The sequence below is a fragment of the Tachypleus tridentatus genome, chromosome 8 (genome assembly GCF_004210375.1).
Source record: "Tachypleus tridentatus isolate NWPU-2018 chromosome 8, ASM421037v1, whole genome shotgun sequence".
Classification (NCBI taxonomy): domain Eukaryota; kingdom Metazoa; phylum Arthropoda; class Merostomata; order Xiphosura; family Limulidae; genus Tachypleus; species Tachypleus tridentatus.
The window spans coordinates 66,692,943-66,714,434 of record NC_134832.1 but is presented as its reverse complement, the minus strand read 5'-3'; the positions used below and the strand labels follow the sequence as shown (position 1 = coordinate 66,714,434).

Sequence of the window (21,492 nt, the reverse complement as noted above, 5' to 3'; positions counted from 1 at the left end):
TATAAAATAACAGACAAAATTCTACAATATTCTTAGAAAGTAGGTTAAATAATAAAATAGAATCACAGAAAGCCTCCTTGGCTCACAAAAACTAAAAACACGAACAATTTTGTGACAGATTGGATATTTGGAGTTTATTGGCGCAAAGTAATGTAGGTAACAGATCAACCGTTATATGTTTACTTTAATACCAACTTTTGTTTAAGTTTGATGCATGTGACGTATACTGTTGGATGTGCATTGCACAAGTCTCGCCTGTTCTCTAAGTTTGTACAAGATTCTCGGGAGTGAGAATTAATAATATTTGATTTATGAAGTCGCTAGCGTTCCAACACTGACTTAGAACATTGTTGAACATTCGAGAGTCTTATCTTAAACTATACAAACTGACGTGCCAAGAGACAGAATATTATTGGTCAGCTATAGTAAGTATACTATAAGCATCGGAAGCTATAATTGTGATTAACGCTTATTAATCGAAAAACTACAGAATTTGACCAGGAACTTTTATATGTTTTTGAATATTACGAAACGTTCAACATCAGAAAGTTAACTTTCGACAGTAGTATTTCTACTAGGACATTAGATATCTTCTCGGTAAAAAGAGAGCTTGTAAATCGCGTTAGGCCAAACATGAATAAAACTAGCTAGCATTCCCACCAAGTGAAGAGTATCTGTGTATGAACATAAAAGTAATTTGTGCCTTATGGATCCGAACAGTTGATAAAATATTCAGTTTCATAGTAGATGGAAGACTGAAATTTGTTTGTAAGTTGGTAAAGTGTTAGTACATATATAATTATTTGTATTAAGTATTTGTAATAACTGTATCATAAACTGTAATTTTTATAGATTAAAATATATTTGTGTTAAGAAAGAAAATTGTGAGTATCAGTTTTGTTGGCAAGTATCATAAATTTGATAATATCAAAATTCAGTTAACCTCTAAATTAAAATAAAAATTCCTGGCTATTTTAAATCGTAATACGTAACATACGTAATATAATAAATCGAACACTCATACGAGATAAATCATAATATCTAACATAAATTGGGAGCTCGTCCGGGATAAATTATACAATGTAACACGTAGCAATTGTTACAAAGGTCACACATTGAAAAATCATCTCTTTTTTAAAAGCGATGAGTAATGAAACTTTGGCCAATACAAAGTCTGAATAAGAAGCCTTTCTTTCTCTGATTCTTGTGAAATTTATACAGCCAAACAACAAATGTGACTTTACATGACCATGTTTATTAGGAAGCTGGAAACTCCATACTGACTGCCAACTGACGTGAAGCCATGCTTTGATGATAAGTCTATCATCTACATAAGAATCAGACAAAGCTGTGGCAATGCCAGTGTTGGATTGAAGTTACGGATTTCATTGTGCAAAATAATAAGGCCATCTGTGTCGAAAAGTCTAGTAAAAAAAGGAAAGTAAAACACTTAAAAGTGTAGCAAAATAAAATTGACCAAAATTTGCCCAGTTGAGGAATGAAACAAGTTTAAAAATTAAAAAAGAAATAAAAAGGTCGATGGCCTGTAAAAAGCTGAAAACACGACCAATCTGAACAGTGTTACCATCGCAAATGATACTAAGGTCGAGCATTGTAGAGACACCGTTAAGAACTAAGAACGTCTAATACTAATACTTTGTTGACTTTGGGTGAGTCAGTCCATGGGCGACCATCTACAGGAATTCAAGTCCAAAGTGATCTGTTGAAGTACCACCTATATAAACTTTTTCGGAATGCCACGCATGACAAATAAATTGGAAGATGTTCAGACCCCAGTGTAGGTAAAGTGAAAATACAGAATATGTACTGGGTGATGGGTTTTTAACAGACATTATCTGCTGGATCTGTTTCTCCTCTACCCATTTAGTGCAGGAAAGAAAGCATAAAGGATGAGGGGTGGAAAACATTACAGTTAACACAATGTGGTTACAACTGACATTCATATGTATCATGTTACATGTCAAAGAACCGCAGGATGTCTTAGAGTGTCCGAACCATTGACACTGGAAAAATCTGAGAGGGATAAGAATATAAAAGCAATTCCTTACAGTTCTTTAACCTGCCTTGAAAGTGGCAACTACATAGTCACATCAAGATTTTGTAGCTATTCGAACACAACACTAGGTGTAATGTCCGCAGCACGTGTTGAGAACGACAAGTCACACAGTAACGTGTTGCAATGCCTCCTGGTAACACTCAATTACTAGAATCCTCTCCTCACCTTCACGGCAAACACGTAGGTTGATATTTGGATTCCAGACGAGGTAAACTGTGCAGACAGAATCTGTCCTGGGAAAAAATTCAGAGTAAATATTATTTAGAGAAATGTTTTGTTTTAACTATTTGTCTAAAACAAACAACAATTACTTCGGTTTCATTTATCTTCACTATATTTTCTCCTGTCCCAACTGTAAATACCAACTATAGTAATTAAAAATAGTATCAATTGTATAGTAACTTTTGTAACAGATTTACCGTTATACATTTAGTTTAATGCCTACAAGGTACTTATATAACATTTGATTAAAATAATCAAAACAATCAATGATTTTAAGTGAAGAATCTGAATAATTTATTCTGAGATCATAAATATGGAAACATGTTTTGGTGCTAATAACGTCATTCTCGGAAATTTAAAGTCAAAATTCAGTTATAAAAGAGCCATATGGCCAACACTAGTACAAAACTTTCACACCCCAGAATCTCGAGGCCAAACCATATGTTACTTTCTTACTTGCCAAATCTTCATCGTTATTCAAGATATGATAATTATTTTTTCTGTGGTTAATTATTATGCTGGAAAAACCAAATGGATATTAATTAGCATTTTTGTTTTACCTCTTTGGCGTTCTTGCCAAATAAGAGTTGTTTCTCGCATGTAACACACAAATGTTTTTGAAAACTGAAAAAAAATTATACTATAGCATAAAATGGAGATATCAACTAAAAGTTACTGTCCCCCAAATACAACACAATATGGAAGATACTTTAGTTGGGTGAGGTTTTCCAGCTAAGATAAACAACTGGCGCCGAATTGATCGTAAGGTCGTCCGACACTAGAACCCCTCGAGGCGGCGCCGAAACTGTTGGCCTTGGCTTATCGGGCACAAAACCCCATACCTACTACCGATTCGTGTCCTCTGATCGAACAGGCAGAACAACCCGTGTAGAGACATCCTGAGGCCAGAAAACCACGTGGATGGCCCTTTAAGCTTTCGTGCTCCTGACACAGAAGGTAGTGTAGAAGCTTTGTAGCGAGATTATTTCCTATTTACCATCAGGGGAATATTTTAAAAGGAGATAGTTTGGGGGATTTTAACGACAGAAGTTAAAAGTTGATTTTCTATTAAGTGATACGGCCGTTGTGTTTTACTGGACTCGCATGTAGACCAAATTCATTGTTAGGTAGAATCAAAAAAGTTTAAATACATAAAGCCAGTTAAGACTTACCCATGTAAGACGTGGATAACCGTTAGTTTTGAACTGCAACATTTTTCATCTATCACAAAGTTTACAGAATGTTTATTCAAATTTGGTTATAACGTGAATATCTCAAACTGTTTAATATTCACTGCGAGTCAATAAGGAAGCAGGCTGCTTAAAATTCTGAGGATTTTAAAGTAGAGAAGGTAAGTTCACCTGATTAATATATATATATACACAATAGAATATCATTGAATAATATTTTAGAATATGCATCTTATATCTTTGTGAGATCAACATGTAATTATTTTATTTAAGCCAATAATTAAAATACTTTAATCCCTGATGTTAATACATTAGAGTAAATACGTTATTAAGCAAATAAATAACTGTATATATAAGCCTCGTGTTTTAGCTGAACACGTAATACAAATTACTTTTGGCTTGTCGAAAACAGCAGTTATTGAAATTGGAACCTCTGTATATAGCTGTTACATAATTTTTCCTGTATAACTTTGTATTTTAGTTAATGCTTGTAAAATAAAGAATATATCGTGTCTACCAAGAAAACAAGTACTATTTAATCATCATCATCATCCAGAGAAATATTAACTACTATATTCACAGATCATAAAAAAACACGATGAAATGTCAAGAAATGAAAGTAAAGAATATACAACTGCTGGAGATGTTATATACGATGTTAAGAAAATTGTTAGCGAATGAAAATCCAATTTTCATACGTATGTGTTTTTATGTGTTTTAGGTAGTATAACTCAACTAGTTAACAAGCATAATTAGACACGTAAGGATAATTATTTAACTGTTCTCTATTCTTGGGGTTACTTGTGTTGGCCAATGGGCATCCCGGAGGGTGTGTTCAGCAGGTCACAAATTCTCTCCGCCTTGTCCCTTCCTCAACCTCAACAGGAGGTTGAGTGTACTTCTACTAATGTTGCCGGTGGTCAGCTGATTCTTGTGGCATCTGTCGGGGCTTTTGTTATGGCTGTCAGGAGAGATGCCAGAAAAGGTCCTGAAGCTGAGAATTCTACCTCTCTCTTCTGAGTGCATGAGAGACTCTCCGATGCTCTGGCTTGTTGATTACTGGCACAAAAGTGTTATATCTTGAAAAAAGAGTGACGTCTGGTCTGTTGGATGTGCTGCTGCTGCAAGTTGGTCAGCCTTCTCATTGTACTTGACACCAGTATGGCCTGGGACATACACAAATGTGGGAGATTTATCATGGAGATAAGGTGCAGCCTCTCTCCACCCATCAGGTAGCCAGTCATACTGGATTCTCTACAACACTGCCATGGAGTCGGTGGCAAAACTAGTGTGGTGATATCAGGGAATTCTCGGACAAGCCATCCAAGAGCTTGGTTGACAGCATCAAGTTCCATCCTGGTGCTACTTGTGTACAGGGTGCATGTTCCAGACTTCTTAGTTATGGGTGTGCCATCCAGACACACAGCAAATCACCAACCTTTTCTCATGATCTCTGGTATGAACGAGCCGTCTGTTGCAATGATGATATTTCCCTTCTGGCCAAGTTCCTGGAACATCTCCTGGCATGCCGCTTCCGCTGCACCTTGAGGCTACTCTCTACAATCTCTGTTGTACTTGACAGTCACTGCAGTTTGGTACGGCCATTCTTTTTCTGCAGACCAAAGCCATGGAGGTTGGTTGGAAAGGGAATATGAATTGCAGATCTTCTTGCAAGCCAGTGCAGGAACTTCAAGCCACGACCTCTTCTTCAGATGAGACCGAGGTGCTACTTTAAGTCTTGTGTGGCGTAGAGAACGTCATTGTTGGTTGGATGGTTCAGCAGTGAAAGAGTACTTCCTTGTAAGGATGTAAAATCCATACCTTGGATTTTGCCAAGCCTTGGCGAACATTATGTTTGTGATATTTTCATGTCCTTGATACTTGGGAATCAGTAAGATGTGGAGTACTGGCACTGGAGTTGATTTGATGCAACTTCCAAGTTGGTTGTTGTTGAGTTGCACCAGAGGCAGTGCATAATCAACCACTGAAAGCACAAGGCTTCTGTACAGCATGTTCAAGTGACATTTCTCAGCATGCCTGTCTGCTGCAGCACGAAGGGCATCCATTCCTTTTGTGGCCTTATTATCTATTCTTTGTGGTCTATTACGTAATTAGTCCAGAAATATGTTCAGGTAATGGAGAATGCTACAGGTTAACCACTCAAAATGGCTTTGCAACTTTTGTAAGCTACTTTTATAATCATAAAATGAAGTGTGGCCCCGATTTGATCTAAGTTTTTTTTGTCCACTCGTAGCAGTTTTCCGATTTGTAATGATGCCTATGTGAAAGAACTTTCAACTATTTCATTATGAATTTTCTTAGGTAAGTTTTAACTGTTTAACATTGTATGATTTAGGCACATGCGCAGAAGAAGCTCGTATGACATTTCAGATTAATGTAAGCTTCTTTACACTGAATAAACAGCGGTAGTAGTTGCGGGATTCTAAAGGGTAGTGTAATTGTTATGTAATAATATTTCATATAATCAAATTTTACTTGAGCACTTAGCTTATCTAAAAGTTCCCACTTCTTTGATCCACTACGTTATCTCCATCCCGAACGTGATCATGTTATCAACGAGAAGTAGTCAATGATGCTTTCAGTTTTGAGTGACAAATTTTAGATGTCACTACCATCCTCAACCTAAGTATATATTTTTTGAAACTGTTATTACATTAGAATGTGAACATACTGATTTTGCTATTGAATTCAGTAAATTACCTTTGGCCAATTTTTTAGGAAAATTTTCCACGACATTTAATTTATCGCAAAACTGGTTTTTAGTATCGCCATCTTAATTCACGCTACCAGAAGCTGAGTACGTTATATTAAAATTATTTTGGAGCTCTGCCACGTCGTTACAATTTATAGTCCGTGTCACCAACTCTGGTCATTTTCTATCTGATGATGTGCATTTTGGCAATAGCTTACATGTAGTTTTTATTGAACAAGGGTCCATCGAAAGACAGTCATGCGCAAAGCACGCCCCTTCTTCTTGCATGCTTTAAATAATTCAACTAGTGTATAAAAAGACTATTTCTCAACACCCATTTCAACAGTCCAGTAGTAAAGAAATTCATAAGCTATTTGACTGGTATATTTTCCCATAGTCGTTTTGTTTCACGTCTAATTGACACGTTACGGTAAGTTGTGTACACACAAATTGTGTTGCTGTTCAAGACAGAGCTACTTTTTGATTATATTGTTATTGTCGTCTGGATCACGTGGACAGTTTTTTTCCCACTGACTTTTGTGATCATGGACCCTCACCTGTTACAGAAAGCCATACTTTGTTTACCATGGCAGAGTTATTATTTATTACTGGCCTCTTCTTAGTTAGTTAGTTAGTTATCACCGTTAGATTTCATCAAGGAACATGGGGCCGCAATCGCTTGCGGATTCTTCAACAGGTATTTAAGTGAGTAGGTTGTTAACCCACTGCACCGAGCCGTCCCTGACTTAGTAGTGTAAGACTAGAGGGAAGGCAGCTAGTCAATACCACCCACCGCCAACTCTTGGGCTACTCTTTTACCAACGAATAGTGGGATTGACCGTCACATTATAACGCCCCCACGGCTGGGAGGGCGAGCATGTTTGGCGCGACGCGGGCGCGAACCCGCGACCCTCGGATTACGAGTCGTACGCCTTACGCGCTTGGCCATGCCAGGCCGGCCTCTTCTTAGGTGGCTTTTAATTTCTCAACTTAATTCACATTCCTTCATTTTTTAATGCCATTAATTACTCGGAATATTAACGTTTCGGAAATTATAAGTTCAGATGTGAACGCATCTTTATGGTTTGAGTGTGTAAAGGTATGGTTATTGAAAGGGTTGATACAAAGTCTCTCAATAAAAACAAAAGAACAATAAATTTTAGGTGGCATGACTCTTTAACGAATGTTAAGAATATGACAATGCACTTCTAATGCAAACACATCTTTACATCCGCTGTGTGTGATTGTCGCAATACTTGTGATTTGTATATTCAAAAGCGTTTTACTATAACGTAGGCAACTTTTTTATAAGTAACGGTAATTATTAAATTCCAACGCATGGATTACACTGGGGAACACTCATTTTGTTGCATTTAAAAAAAGACTTTTCTATAGTCAATTTGAGTGTGTTGATTTCAAATCTGAAGTCGGTTTTTTGTCTGCAAGCTACAGATTTTATGCAATTTGACATTTTTATTTATTTTTTAATATTTCGTTATTATAGGAAATTATAGGAATAGCTTATCAATTTGTTTGTGTATTTTATTCAAGTAGGAATTTGCGTTTGTACACTTCACCTGGACAATCTCGTTTAATGCTCCAGCAGTAGTCAGCCATCATACTTTTGTCCCAGCGCCCTTGGTAGCGTTCTTCCATGACCTTTAGGTCTTGGTGGAATCGTTCTCCTTGTTCGTCACTCACAGCCCCCAGGTTGTCAGGGAACTTATCAAGGTGGCTGTTCAAAAAATGGACGTGAAAATGCTTATACATGGTTTACGCAAGTTCACATTTGTACAATTTCATTAACCTCAAATTGCATACAAACTAGAGCTTGTAGAGAAAAACTAATTTCAGATTTGAAATCAGCGCCTAAAACTCCTTCAGAATCAGTTAAAATATCAAATGCAACTCAAAGTTACTGCAAAAGTGTTCCCCAGTGTTATCAAACATAAGCAAGTTGGATCATTGCTCAGTGTATTGACGTGATATGAGTAAATTTTCGATATGAGTTAATAATACCTTTAAGCTTTGGACTTGGGAGCTTAGAATGTATTACTTAAACCTAAAACTGCTTTTCTCAAAAAAGTAAATATTAGGCCTTATATTGATACTTGTGATGCATAATAAGAACACATTTAGCCTAATGGCAGCCGTTAAGTACAAATAATATTACGTATTAGCCTTACACTGTCATTTTTACGCGCATTTCACGACTGAAATTTGTTTAATATTTCAAGCTTTTATCTTCTAATTACAATTAATTGTTTGATTGAATGCACGATACTATATATATATAGGTATATATATATATAACGTATATATTTCAATAAAAGTAACTGTATGTACCATTGCGGAATTGAAATTTTCCCCAACCAAAAATTCAAGTTGAAAACGTGTGAGGATATGATTTATCATCACACAAGATAATTCCTGGTTTCTGAATGAGCATCATTGAGCTTATATATATATATTTTTGTACAAACTGACTAAAGCACAAAAAAAAACATCGCCGAGAATGTATTATACGGAATTACAAGAATACAGTTTTTGTAAATATTCATTCTGTTATCAAATATTAAATTATTTGAAGTTTGTTTTGTTTGAATTTCGCGCAAAGCTATACGAGGGCTATCTGCGATGACCGTCCCTAATTGATGACCTAGAGGGAAGTCAACTAGTCATCACCATCTACCGCCAACTGTTAGGCTACTCTTTTACTAACAAATAGTGGGACTGATTGTAACATTATAATGCCCCCACAGCTAAAAGGGTAAGCATATTTGGTGAGATAGGGATTCGAACCCGCGCTTTTCAGATTACAAGTCGAGCGCTCTAGTTACCTGATCATGCCAGGCCGGGGAGAGGTTATGCCAAAGTAACGACATGAAATATTATTTTAAAAATTTAAATTTTTCAAAAACAGTATGAATATAAGATATCGATTTTTTATTTCGGTATTTTTTTAGAAAAAATAAGACGTGCATATATTTTTTGCTTGTGTAAACTACTTGCCACACGTCATAATTTTATAATTATTTTTTATTACGGGCTTAAAGAGCAAAATTAAAGTTAAATTTCTAACGAATTATTTTAATATTTTCTTCGATTTCCCTCGGTAGATTCAAAAGATGTGTTTTTCTTATAGCAAAGCCACATCAAGCTATCCGCTGAGCCCACGATTCAAAAGATAGCCCGATGTGGCTTTGCTAAAAACACACACACGCTCGCACTTGCGCATGTAGAAGTTGGACGTTTGTATACACAGCTTCATTTATTTTTATTTTGTTTAGCACAAAGTTACACAATAACCGGTTTTTAACAGTGATCTCTCTAACTTATGACTCTACTAATAGTTTGTTTGTAGTTAAGCGCATCGGGTATCGAACCTTTAATTGGCAGCATTTTATTCTATTTTGTCAGGAAGGTTAAACTGAAGATTGCGGAAGTTACTAATTCCTAAACTTTGTTCATAGGTGCACTAAATCTAAAACTTGATGCAGGATTAGATCACGTGGCTAGCTTCCACCTAGCGGCCACAGTGTGACTGAACACTTGAAAACGTAGATGTTTTGAAGGGGGCGGACTGAGGTACCAGGCATGTGCCAGATGAAATTACACTATACTGGTGATATTATTTGCTCCCTGGCGGCTCAAAAATAAGCCTGAGAGTTTATAACGAGAAAAAGAGACAGGTTTCGAAACCTGCGAGGTCAGAGCACAGGTAGCCCATTGTATAGCTTTTTGTTTAACAATAATGATATCCAAAATGTATTATTACCGCCTTGAGATTGGGGTTACCACAGTCGATTGGATTATGTAATCATACACACACGTTTACATTATGATTTAATGTAAACTGTTAATTGTAATTGTAAGTTCCTTACAGCTATTCTGTCAAAGTTAAACTTTAATTAAGATATACAGTGCTCTGACATTTAAACATGAGCACCTCTAAAAACAGTGACATTGCTCAAAATATTCACAATACTCCCAAATCCGTGATGCACACATCTCTATTGAATGATAACCTTTTAGAAAATAGAAAAGCTTAATCTACTAAATACTGATAGGTTTGTTTCTGTTAAGCTTTTTCAAGACTACAAGACTATATATACTGAATGTGTTCTAAACACATCGACACCGTTCTACGTTTGCTTCTAACTCTAATTTAATTACGGGCTCCTTCAGGCATTTATTCTAATTACTCACCGACCAAAATAATTTTTATAAAGCAGAAATAGTGAAAGCACTAGCTTTTGAATTTCATAAATTACTTCTCGTAGCTGCAAATGTTTTATTTTGAAGCTATTTCATTTTATCATTTTTTTTTTCAGAACACAGTTTGTGTATTTGTTGGTCTCTGAAAACGATAACCTTTCCTTTATAATTTTTTTATGAGTTCTTTCAAGCAATCGATTCTCTGGTAAAAGATTAACGTTTCTCTTTACCTCTATTAACTTGCATTTGGGGAACCTCATTTATCTGAGCAGGTACATGCTATAACAAAATTTCGTTCTGTATCAGGCTGATAAGCTGATATAAAGAATGAAGAGTTGACTGCAGGAAATATTTAGTTAGGGTGTAACAAAATTTATAAGCGGGAGAGAATAGAGAACAGGAAATGTATCAGTGGTAGTGGAATGCAAAGAATGGCTTTTAAAATGGTAATACACTATGTATGTGTGGCACTGTATATTTGTTGAAACTAGCAAAACATATCCTATTATGTTCCATTTATTTCCTCTGTCGATGAGTTACTCAAGTGGATAACTGTTACTGAACTTTCGATAACTTGTATTCGAAACAACGAAAAACGGTAGGTTTTATATTTACTTCATGTCGACTTTACTGAAATGATGTATTAATGTAATAGTAGTTAACATTTTTTACTAATATTTTTTCGCCTTCTGAAGTTCAGAACATATTCGATTTCCTTAGTTAGGTGTAGAAAATAGAACACTGATCACCGTAAATACAAGATTTGCACACGTTAACTATATTTTATTCATAAATTTGTAATTATTGACGCTCATACCAAAGAACAACAACAGACTAGCCAAAGCCTACGTGGGCTAATTCACTTTATATGAAAGTTTTCTAGCAGTGGGGTATAATCTTTTTGAAATTGCTATAAACTCTAATATTCAAAAATATTGCTTTTGTTGTCTGTTGGTGATTGGTTACTTAAGATATAGGTAATATTTTTTGCCCATTATTTACGAGCGTACTGTAGTAAATCAGAGCAGAATTTGGTTTGGAAGCTTTCTAACTTTAGACTGTTAGATTGTTTACAATTAACAGATCCCTAGTTACAACTACAGAGTTTGAGTGCGTTATGTCAAAACAATTTTGACCTTCTCCATGCTGTAACAAGTCCATGTTAACACGTTCGGTCATGTTGTAGCAGAAGATTGTGCATATTGACAAAAACCCCACAGAGTAGTATCGTTGCTAAAGACTCCACTGTAAAATTGTGACGCTCAAATCACAACCCTCTTCCATGCATGCTTTCCACAATTTATCTAGTGCATGAAGGCGACGGTTTTCTACCGCACATTTCAGTAGTTCGATTGCACAAAAATCTATAGGTACTGCACTCAGCGACTTGACTGGTATGTTTCGTCTGGAATAGCATCCATTTTATTCTCTGCTTAAGATACCTGAATGCTCAACGGATATTTCATTTGTTTTCGCACCGAAATAGAATGATTTTCTTGATTGTATCGCGTATTCTTGCTTGATTCACGCGGATAGCTATTGCCTTTAACATTCCTGTTTAGGGATGCTCACCTTATATAAGGTTCGTTAATTTGTTTCCTTACTGCAGATGGTGGTACAACTTGTTGCAGGTATATTTCTGAATATTCCTGATTCAAGAATATCATATACCAATTATTTTAGTAGAAATTAAATTTGTTTTCAATGCCTTTAAGTACATTTTCAAGTCATGGAAATTCTAAATCCTCTATCAAACTATATGGATATTCTCGCTGGAAAAGGCTGTTATATACCCTTCCAGAAATCGGTTAGTCACATTATCTACGAAACATCCAGCACTGTTAGTGTTATAATACTGTCGTTTTTTTGTGACTTCATATCGGATGAGGCTGTCACGTGACACTCGCTGATTCTTATATCCAAAATCGCTTTAATACGCACCTTCTGTAAATGTAAAGTTTGGAGCACGTATTAACAGCATAAAAGAAAAACATCAACACAGTAAGGACATAAAAACTAAAATAAAAGTAGATCATGTTTGACTTCAATGATGGTTTTTATAAAATGTAACAGATAAATATATAATAGAAGAGATGTTTTTCCCAAATAATTTGAAGGCATTTGTTTCTTAGGTTCAAGAATATAATTCATTGTTTTCAATTTAGCTTTACTTACTGACGATAACAATTAATGATAAAAATAAATGCCACTTAAAGCTTTTTTAAAAAGCTTAATTCAAATCGAATGTAACATTGTTTGGTCAATATTAGCAATAAGGAACTTTTTTTTCAACATGTTGAAAAAATACAATAGAAAATAAACCTTTCTCTACAAAATCAAAGGCTGAAAGTAAGTACTGAAAAACAAATATTACAGACGGTCAACACAGACTCCAACTAATCCTTTCTATAGTTTTGAGTCAACCAGGAGCAAGGTTTCCGTTAGCGTGAGTGCTTCCTAAGCACAAGCATGTTAAAATTGTGACCCATATAGGTTATTTTGCTTTACATTGTGCTGTGACGAAATAATATAAAGACAAATACAGTTATATGACCACCAGATACAGGTGTGAAATCGCAAAACGGTTTATTTAAAGTAAATGAGATCTGAAGTTAATTTTTAATAGTAAATTTAAACAGGAGGGTGAAGCTTTCATTACATAGCAAACCGTATATGACAGGTAAAATAGATGTATTTATCTACTATATATCAATATATAAATTATTGCACTAACATTTACAAATTCGATTCTTCTTTTCTGTATTTTGTCATACCATTTTTCTAATAGGTGTTAAATTATGAAAATTACGAGTTGGTTGTTATTAATGCTACGTATAAGTAATTATTATCTTTCTAGGTATGAAAACATGACAACTTTTGCTTTTAACTGTGGTATTTCTGCCTTGTAATTAAATTGCAAAAACAAAACAAAACAACAAAAACACGTTTATTGAGGGATAAAGGATAAGTTAGGAAAGAAGAGCGTGATAATTGTTTAGATGATGACACTTTCTCACGAACAATCTTTCTTTTACCTGAAGAAAGACTTTCTGGGCAAACAAACTTGTACTTTCAACTACAGAAAACAGAATTTTCTTCTGTTACGTCATCTTACATATCGGTGGTCTCGCACTACACAAGGACTAACTTCTAAGAACCATATAAATAAAATCATACTAATTGTTCTACACAAATGGACTACAAACATACAAGAAGATAAACGCTTGCCACTTTTCCTTTGGTTCTTTTCTAACTATGGTGTTACAGATGTTGAATTACGCAGTTTTTAATATCACTACTTTACATGTGGAGATTCAACTATAAACATGATAAATATTCAAAATTTATCGTAAACACTGACTGTATATGTTAACAAAATTATAGTGAGATTGGTTAATCGGATAAATTAACAATGACAAAGAGATAAATAAAAAATCTTTTACATACAGGTTCAGTAAATATATAAATTAGATCAAACATGTGACATTGCAAAAATGGCTAATTTTAGATTTTCCCTAAAAGCTATCCCTGTATAACATTCCAATATAAAAAGCAATCTCGATTAGAAAACATAATTATGATTCATAGTAGGGTTCGCAAGGAATTGCACAATAGAACCCTAATCGAACGTTTGAATAAAAAGCACCTTAAACAGGTTCTTATTTTATATTCTAGCTTGTCAATATTAGTAATCTGAGTTCGTAATTTGTATGAAAGTATAAACTTAGTATTTTTACATTATAAAAATTTAATTTTAAACAGTGCTGCATTCAACGTACCACGTGACTCACTAAAATCTGCATGTAGGTGCATTCTTTTAATATTTACTTTTAAATTAAAAAAATCAACTCATGTATAATATTAAAGTTTGAATTATAACATATACTTTTACTCCAAACTTATTAATATCAATTAATAAAATAGTAGTTCAATAAACATTTGAATGCAACTCAACAAATGCAATATGGTCTTTGACCCCTGACCCGTCACAAAAGGGTTAATTAGCCAACTGGAAGGAACCATAGGTTTCTGATTATAAAATGTGACATTAATTTCACATTATTCTAAGAAATATCTAAGTTCAAACAACAATTTAAAACCTTTACTATTGAGTACTAAGAGTATGCGCACAAAAATATACGACAAAATAAACATGCTAGACTTGCATTTAAAAGAAAATCCACTCAAAAAGACCACTTTGTAATTCTTATTTTCTTAGCAAGCAGCCTACAACAAAAAAAGACTTGGTATGTTGCACCTTTGCAGAATACTAAATAAAGTATTGCGAAGGTCTAAGAGTATGGATACTTTATATACACGGTAAATATTTATCAACTATAATGTATCATTTGTAAACTAGTGGATTCAAAATGAGATAGCTTCCTCTTTTTTAAAAATTCCTGGTTTCATGTTCGATGTGATGCGATTTATGTATATGTATATACATATTTATAGTAACGTTATATTTGTTGTTATTAAAACATGTTACAGATATGACCAAAATATCGAGTGATATCACTCACTTTCTGTTTTATATACATAGATATTAAAAGGAATTAGTAAAATTAATTGAAGTATTGACAGTATTTTTTAATCTTGTGTACGGCTTGTATTTTGTGAGGGAGCAAAGTCGTAGACCTGCAAATAATTTGGGAGTTAAGTTGTTCGGAAAAAACATGAGTAAAGGAAGGGAGTACTGATTTTGATTTAATAACAGTAGATGATAGTCTTACGGAAACTTAAGGCGAAATACAGAAAATACAAAGTCTTTCAGGCGTTTGAAACTGAAAAATCAAACAAGCAAGTAACTTATTTGGTAAATATTATGAAGTTTTGCAATAAAAAGATTGTTTTGAAAATTAAAACTATTATATGAAATAGATTTATAAACCTGAATCAAGCCTAAATGTTGACGTTTGAATTAAATATAAGAAAAACAAAATAAATGAGAAAAGACAAAAATGTGCTGAACAAAGAGGTTGGTCCAATTTTAGGATAATCCAATCTTAGTCTGTAAGTAATTTCGATGAAATTAATTATTAAAATAGGTATACAGTGGGAGTGTTTGAATATTAATCAATCCTTTTTTCATCCTACTCGAAGATTAAGAAGTGATAAGCACTTGATGTAAGAAAGTAAAAAAAGGGCTGAAATGAGTAAGAGAAAAATAAAATGAAATAGGCTTGGAAGAAACCAAGTATTGAACATATTTTATAAACTCTATAATATGTTTAAGTTTAGGTGGCGTTAAAACATTCAATTTACTATAATAATTTACAAATCAGGATCGAACTTTTACTTCCGAGAATGTTTGAATAGAACACTGTTTGTTTGTTTGTTTTTGAATTTCGCACAAAGCTACTCGAGGGCTATCTGTGCTAGTCGTCCCTAATTTAGCAGTGTAAGACTAGAGGGAAGGCAGCTAGTCATCACCACCCACCACCAACTCTTGGGCTACTCTTTTACCAACGAATAGTGGGATTGACCGTCACATTCTAACGCCCCCACGGCTGAAAGGGCGAGCATGTTTGGCGCGATGGGGATGCGAACCCGCGACCCTCAGATTACGAGTCGCACGCCTTAACACGCTTGGCCATGCCGGGCCCAAATAGAACACTGAAACACTTTTACGGTTGGGCCCTGTTTTTAATAAATTATTCGTTGTGCAATTAGTTTAACGTTGTGTTCCTTTTAATTGTAATAATATGCTCAAATGCTGTTTTATGTTATTTCTGTTCAAGTTTCTTGAGCGATTTACTAACTTTAATTAATTACTTATAAAATAAAAAGTTGCCTTGACATTTGGTTATTTGACGTAGGGTGATTAAATTATGGTAAATAGACTTTAACATCGTAGTTTGCTTTAAAACCACTAGTGTCAGAACAAGTAGTATTGATGTTTAAAAATTACATGATAGATATCTAATGGCCTTATGAATGCAATCTATTCAACTTTCGAGTTGTATTAATATATCTTCTGATTTACATAATAAATTGTTTTATGAATTTAATTCAGGTTGATCGATAGTAATTAACCGAGGTCAAATAAAAAAAATGGTTTATGCTACTGCCAATGAAGCTATTCTTTCTAACTTTTAATTCGTTGGTAAAAGAATAGCCCAAGAGTTGGCGGTGGGTGGTGATAACTAGCTGCCTTCCCTCTAGTCTGACACTGCTAAATTAGGGACGGCTAGCACAGATAGCCCTCGAGTAGCTTTTTGCGAAATTCCAAAACAAACAAACAAACAAACAATCTAATTTTAATTTTAATATTTCAACTCACTTTAAAAACTTACAAACTATCGATGAAAGCCTTTATTCACCAACCTTATTGATGTTTAGTTTATAGTAGAGACAACACTGACTGGCCTCAATATGCATTTTCAAAACCAAATGCTGTACTTTTTTATCTAGACTGCAAATTTGTGTGTAAATATGTTTGTGTATTTTTCTTGAACTTCAAATGTTGTGATAGGTTTATTAGACAGCAAGAGATGAGAAAAGTATTGCAGTTACTTTGCTTGTACGTCAAGTGTAATTTTCCTGTCAGTTATCTGGTTGCCTGCTCTTAGATTAAGTGATCTTTAAATTACCCTGGTAATCGTAGTTATTCACCACAAATGACCTTACGGTGGGAAACTAAATACCACAGGTCATTTCCACAGAGCATAATGACTTATTTCGAAGATCAAACACGTTTTGCAAGTTTAGGATATTTTCATAATTACTTTAACATCATATGACGAGGCACATTCTCACAAACGGTGGTCATCACTGCTCATTAATAATATAAAGTTTAATACGTTTATATGTGTTATCGTCTTTAGACAGGTTTTAAAGGTTTTATTTTATTTTCTCTAGTAATGTATCTTTAATTTATTAAATCAAAACTCACCTCTCATTCTTTTATTTGAGATGAATGAAAAGTATTTTGTGATTCACAACTATAGCACATTACTTGCAAAGAGCTCAAATTATCTCAAACGGAAATTTTAGTTTTGATTAGCTGTCACCAGATGACGCGTTAGAATTATGCCACTACAGCTATTCCATCTTCTCCTTTTACGGTATGAGGTCAAATCTATTAAAGGACAATTTTCTAGTTGTGAAATTAATATTCGTTGAGATAATTTAATTGTTGAAGTTCAAATAGATGAAATCAACACAATTTTTTATAATAAATAAACAGAAGAGTTCTTTAGTTGAAAACCAGAAGGCAACAGAGTCAAGCTAATTACTTGTAATGCAGCTTTATGTTTGGCATAATACAGAGACAATCATTAGTGTCCCTTGCCATATAAATAAATAATGAACTCCTTTGACGACTTGATTGGTTGCAAGTTGTGATGACCTACAAGTAAAAGTCAATGAAATAAACAAAATGAATAAATGAGTAAAAGTGTCTCTACTTTAAAAGCAAGATCGTCATTCGAGTACTATACAGGAGTAACTAAATCCTGTTAACGTAAGATCACTAAAGGACAATATTGGTTATTTGTTCTGGTTTTAATGGCACAGAGAACCAAAGCTATACGCACCAAACAAAATGTTAATAGAAAAAAAGTAAAAATTAAAAGGAAAATGTAGATAAAAAATAAAAATAAAATAATAGGTCCAAATTTGTCAGATTTGATTTTGAAATAAGGTTAAAAATTGGATAGAATTAGAGATACGGTCAATATAAACAGTGTCACCACCATCAATGACACTATCCAACGTTAAAGGTAAATTTCGAAATAAAGTATGTCTTAACGAAACTAAAATAAGCACATGAGTGTTACAAAGGCCGTATATTGACAGATCAGTCTCTTGTCAAAGGAAAGGATGAATAATGAAACTGAATAAGCCTAGAACAAGACAGATTCCCATTTTCTAGTCCTTACGAAAACAAGATGGCCAAACAACGATAGACTATCTGGCATAGTTGCAAATTTTATGTCTAAAGCCAAATGGAGTGAAGAGGTATCCTGATGATAGGTCTTAATATTACAAAACGTTTGGTTGGTTGGTGGAATTATGGCACAAAGCATTAGGCTATATGCACCTAATATACATGTTAAAAACAATAAAAATATTATAATAAATTTAAAGTACAGAATATAAAAAGAAACGAAAAATGGCCAACATATACAAAAGCTGAAAAAAAAAAGTTAAGGAATTGGATAGATATGGAACTTAAACAATCTGGATAGCGTTATTATCACCAATTACACTGTCCAATATGAAAGTCAAACATTGAGATATGTCAAAAATTCTACTGCTGAGAATCATAGCAATGGCAAGAAAGTAAAATGTGGACAGTTATAATTGAAATGTCACAAACACTACACACACCAGCAGATCAGTCTCTTGCAAAAGTGATAAGGAAACTGTGACCAATGCAGAACTGATATAATACAACTTTTTCTTTTGATTCCTATGGAAATTAGATGGTCAAAAACTGCCATAAGTTTATCTGTAGTATATTATGATGGCACTCACCTTAAATTTACTGTAGACTTGATGTAGACAGTAAGCAATTCCAGACTACAAGTAGCTAAACAAGTAGAAATACATGGTATGGCTCATGTACAGTTTAGCTCCTATATAATTCATAGTAAGCAAAATGGCAGTGAACTTAGAATTTGTAGAGGATCCTTGAGTCATTACAAAAACCATGGCAGAGCCTATGAAGACATTAGATTTTAAACCATACACAAAAATAGTAATAGAAAAATGGTTTTACAAATGTTAACAAAGTAGGAGATGGTATATCCTGTCTGAAGTATCCTACTTCTCCAGATGGCTCAAGGAAGGGTTATAGGTGGGGATGGTAGTGAGCCATGATGGAATGGGTGATCATATTCTGTAATATAACCAAATTTCGAACCCGTCTCACTTAACAACAAATGTAAGTGAAGGCCAAAGTAGAAAAAGTAGAATATTTCGAAAGCGAACAACCCATCAATGCATGAAGATAATGCCAGGTGGGATGCTGGGCTAAAATTCAGAGCTCTGCAGCAAAACATAAATACAGTTGAAAACAAAGGTGAAGTGAAAGTTAATAAGACTTGATGAACAACGTCTGGGCTGGATAAGTGCTAAACGCTTGTGTCCAGAGCCAAAACCCTTTATGATGTACAGGGTATAACAACGTTAAAGTAGATTATCTTGCTAAATCATGTACCATAGATCTATAGTCCAAGCTTTCATCAAGTTGGATCTTTGACATTTTTTGTTTAAAGCAATTGGGCCATATACGCGAAACAACTGGTATAAAAGTAAAAAGTAAAATATTACAAAAAGTAAAAACAAACATTTAAAACTAAAGAAGCTAAAAATAAACGCCCAAAGAACAGTTAAAAATTAGAGTTAAAAAGGCTAATAGCCCTTAAAAATGCCTTGATCACAGAAAATAGTCAACATACAGGATGAGCACAAGTGTGAAAATGTCAGAACAGACATAGCTGTAGTGTCATCAAGCTCATTCCCATGGATACTGTCATGGAAAAGTATCCAGAAAAAATGGACGGAAACGTGTGACGAAATTTGGTCAGTTATTTCTGAATGTTTAAGATAACTAAGTGAGAACAGTAAATAGTAAAGTCATTGTACTGCATAGCTTTTAAGTGATACAAGGCAAGAAACATGGCATAAAACTTGGCAGTGAACATAAACTGTAGATGGAATCCTGCAAGTGACCAATACGTCACAACCAACATGACAGGGCTTACAGAGTCACCTGATTTCGAAACAACCATAAAAAGGGAACAGAATAATGGCTCAAAAGATGTTTGGCAAAGAGCTGATGGTATTTCCAATCAGGAGTATCAGTCTTCCTCAGATGACTCAAAGAAAGATCCCAAGTGGGGATAGTAATAAGTGATGGAAAAATTGGCAGATCAAACACACCAACATCATCCAATGATAAACGTTTCTCATTCAACTGCAACTGGAAATGAAGGCCAAAGGTAGGAATAGAAAATTATTTCAAAAAGCACAGTCTATTGAATCGTGAAGATAGAATGCAAGATGGGATGCTGGAGTAAGAATCAAAGCTTTCAAGCATACTATAATTTCAATTGCAAACAGGTGAAATGGAGGTTCATAGAACTAAGTAGTTATTCTGGTTAGGAGAAATTCAAAAAGAGCCAAATCCCTTGATGATGTACATAGCCCAACATCTATAAGGCAGAATCTCTGGCTGAACCATTGACCATAGTTCAGCTTTGATCTATTTAGAGCTAAATAGATCTTCAGCATGAAGCATCCATCCACTCCTCAAGTAGTGAAAGAGAGGACATAGATGATATTCAACACCATGTATATTTGACATGAAGCTCCTTAGTGTGCAAAATAAATGTCAGCTTATAGCCAAAGAAAAGCTCCAATAACTTTGCCACAGCTATCATGGGAAGAACAGTGTCACCTAGGTTGAGCTCCAATACAGGGTGCATATGTTGTTGCTCGCTAAAATGCATGCTAATTGTCTTTGATGAATAGAAGTTAACAATTTGTTGTGATATACCCCAATAAGAAAGTGAGGGCAGCCTGAAGCTGCCAATCACTTATATTTGATGACCAACAGGAAATCTAAATGTTGTCCACACAAAGGCTGTTAGCAATAGTAGGAAGAAGTTGTTCAGTGATATTATTTGTCTTAATACTGATAAATATACATATTCAAAACACAGCCTAGAGGGATTTTAAGTTCCTGTGTGAAGGAACGTGAGGATGCCAACTCCACACAGACTTGGAACAACATGTCATTTAAAAAGTTGCAAATATACTTACTATACTTCTTTCTCCTCCATAACACCTATTGGCGACGTTAAATACTAGCACTCAGTTGATCCTAGCTACACAGAACCAACCAAATGATCCTGGAGAATTATCCAAGAGTTACCCATTTACAGGAATACAAGGCCATAATGGTATGTTGCAAATGTCATTTAAAAAGTTGCAAATATACTTACTATACTTCTTTCTCCTCCATAACACCCATTGGCGACGTTAAATACTAGCACTCAGTTGATCCTAGCTACACAGAACCAACCAAATGATCCTGGAGAATTATCCAAGAGTTACCCATT

The 21,492-nt window shown here is 34.4% G+C and overlaps 1 protein-coding gene across 4 annotated transcripts in view; it reads left to right on the top strand.

The window, feature by feature from the left end:
- Positions 1 to 3,122: 3,122 nt before the first annotated feature.
- The window catches only part of LOC143222563 (uncharacterized), a 93,013-nt gene continuing 74,643 nt past the window's right edge, over positions 3,123 to 21,492 (top strand). For 2 of the 4 annotated variants that reach the window (XM_076449212.1, XM_076449209.1), the window contains exon 1: positions 3,176 to 3,650. The gene's annotated coding sequence lies outside the window, so the exon portion shown is untranslated. Of the gene's footprint in view, positions 3,651 to 10,866; positions 11,019 to 21,492 lie in introns of those variants that run through there. The other 2 variants (XM_076449210.1, XM_076449211.1) reach the window with 2 other exon arrangements.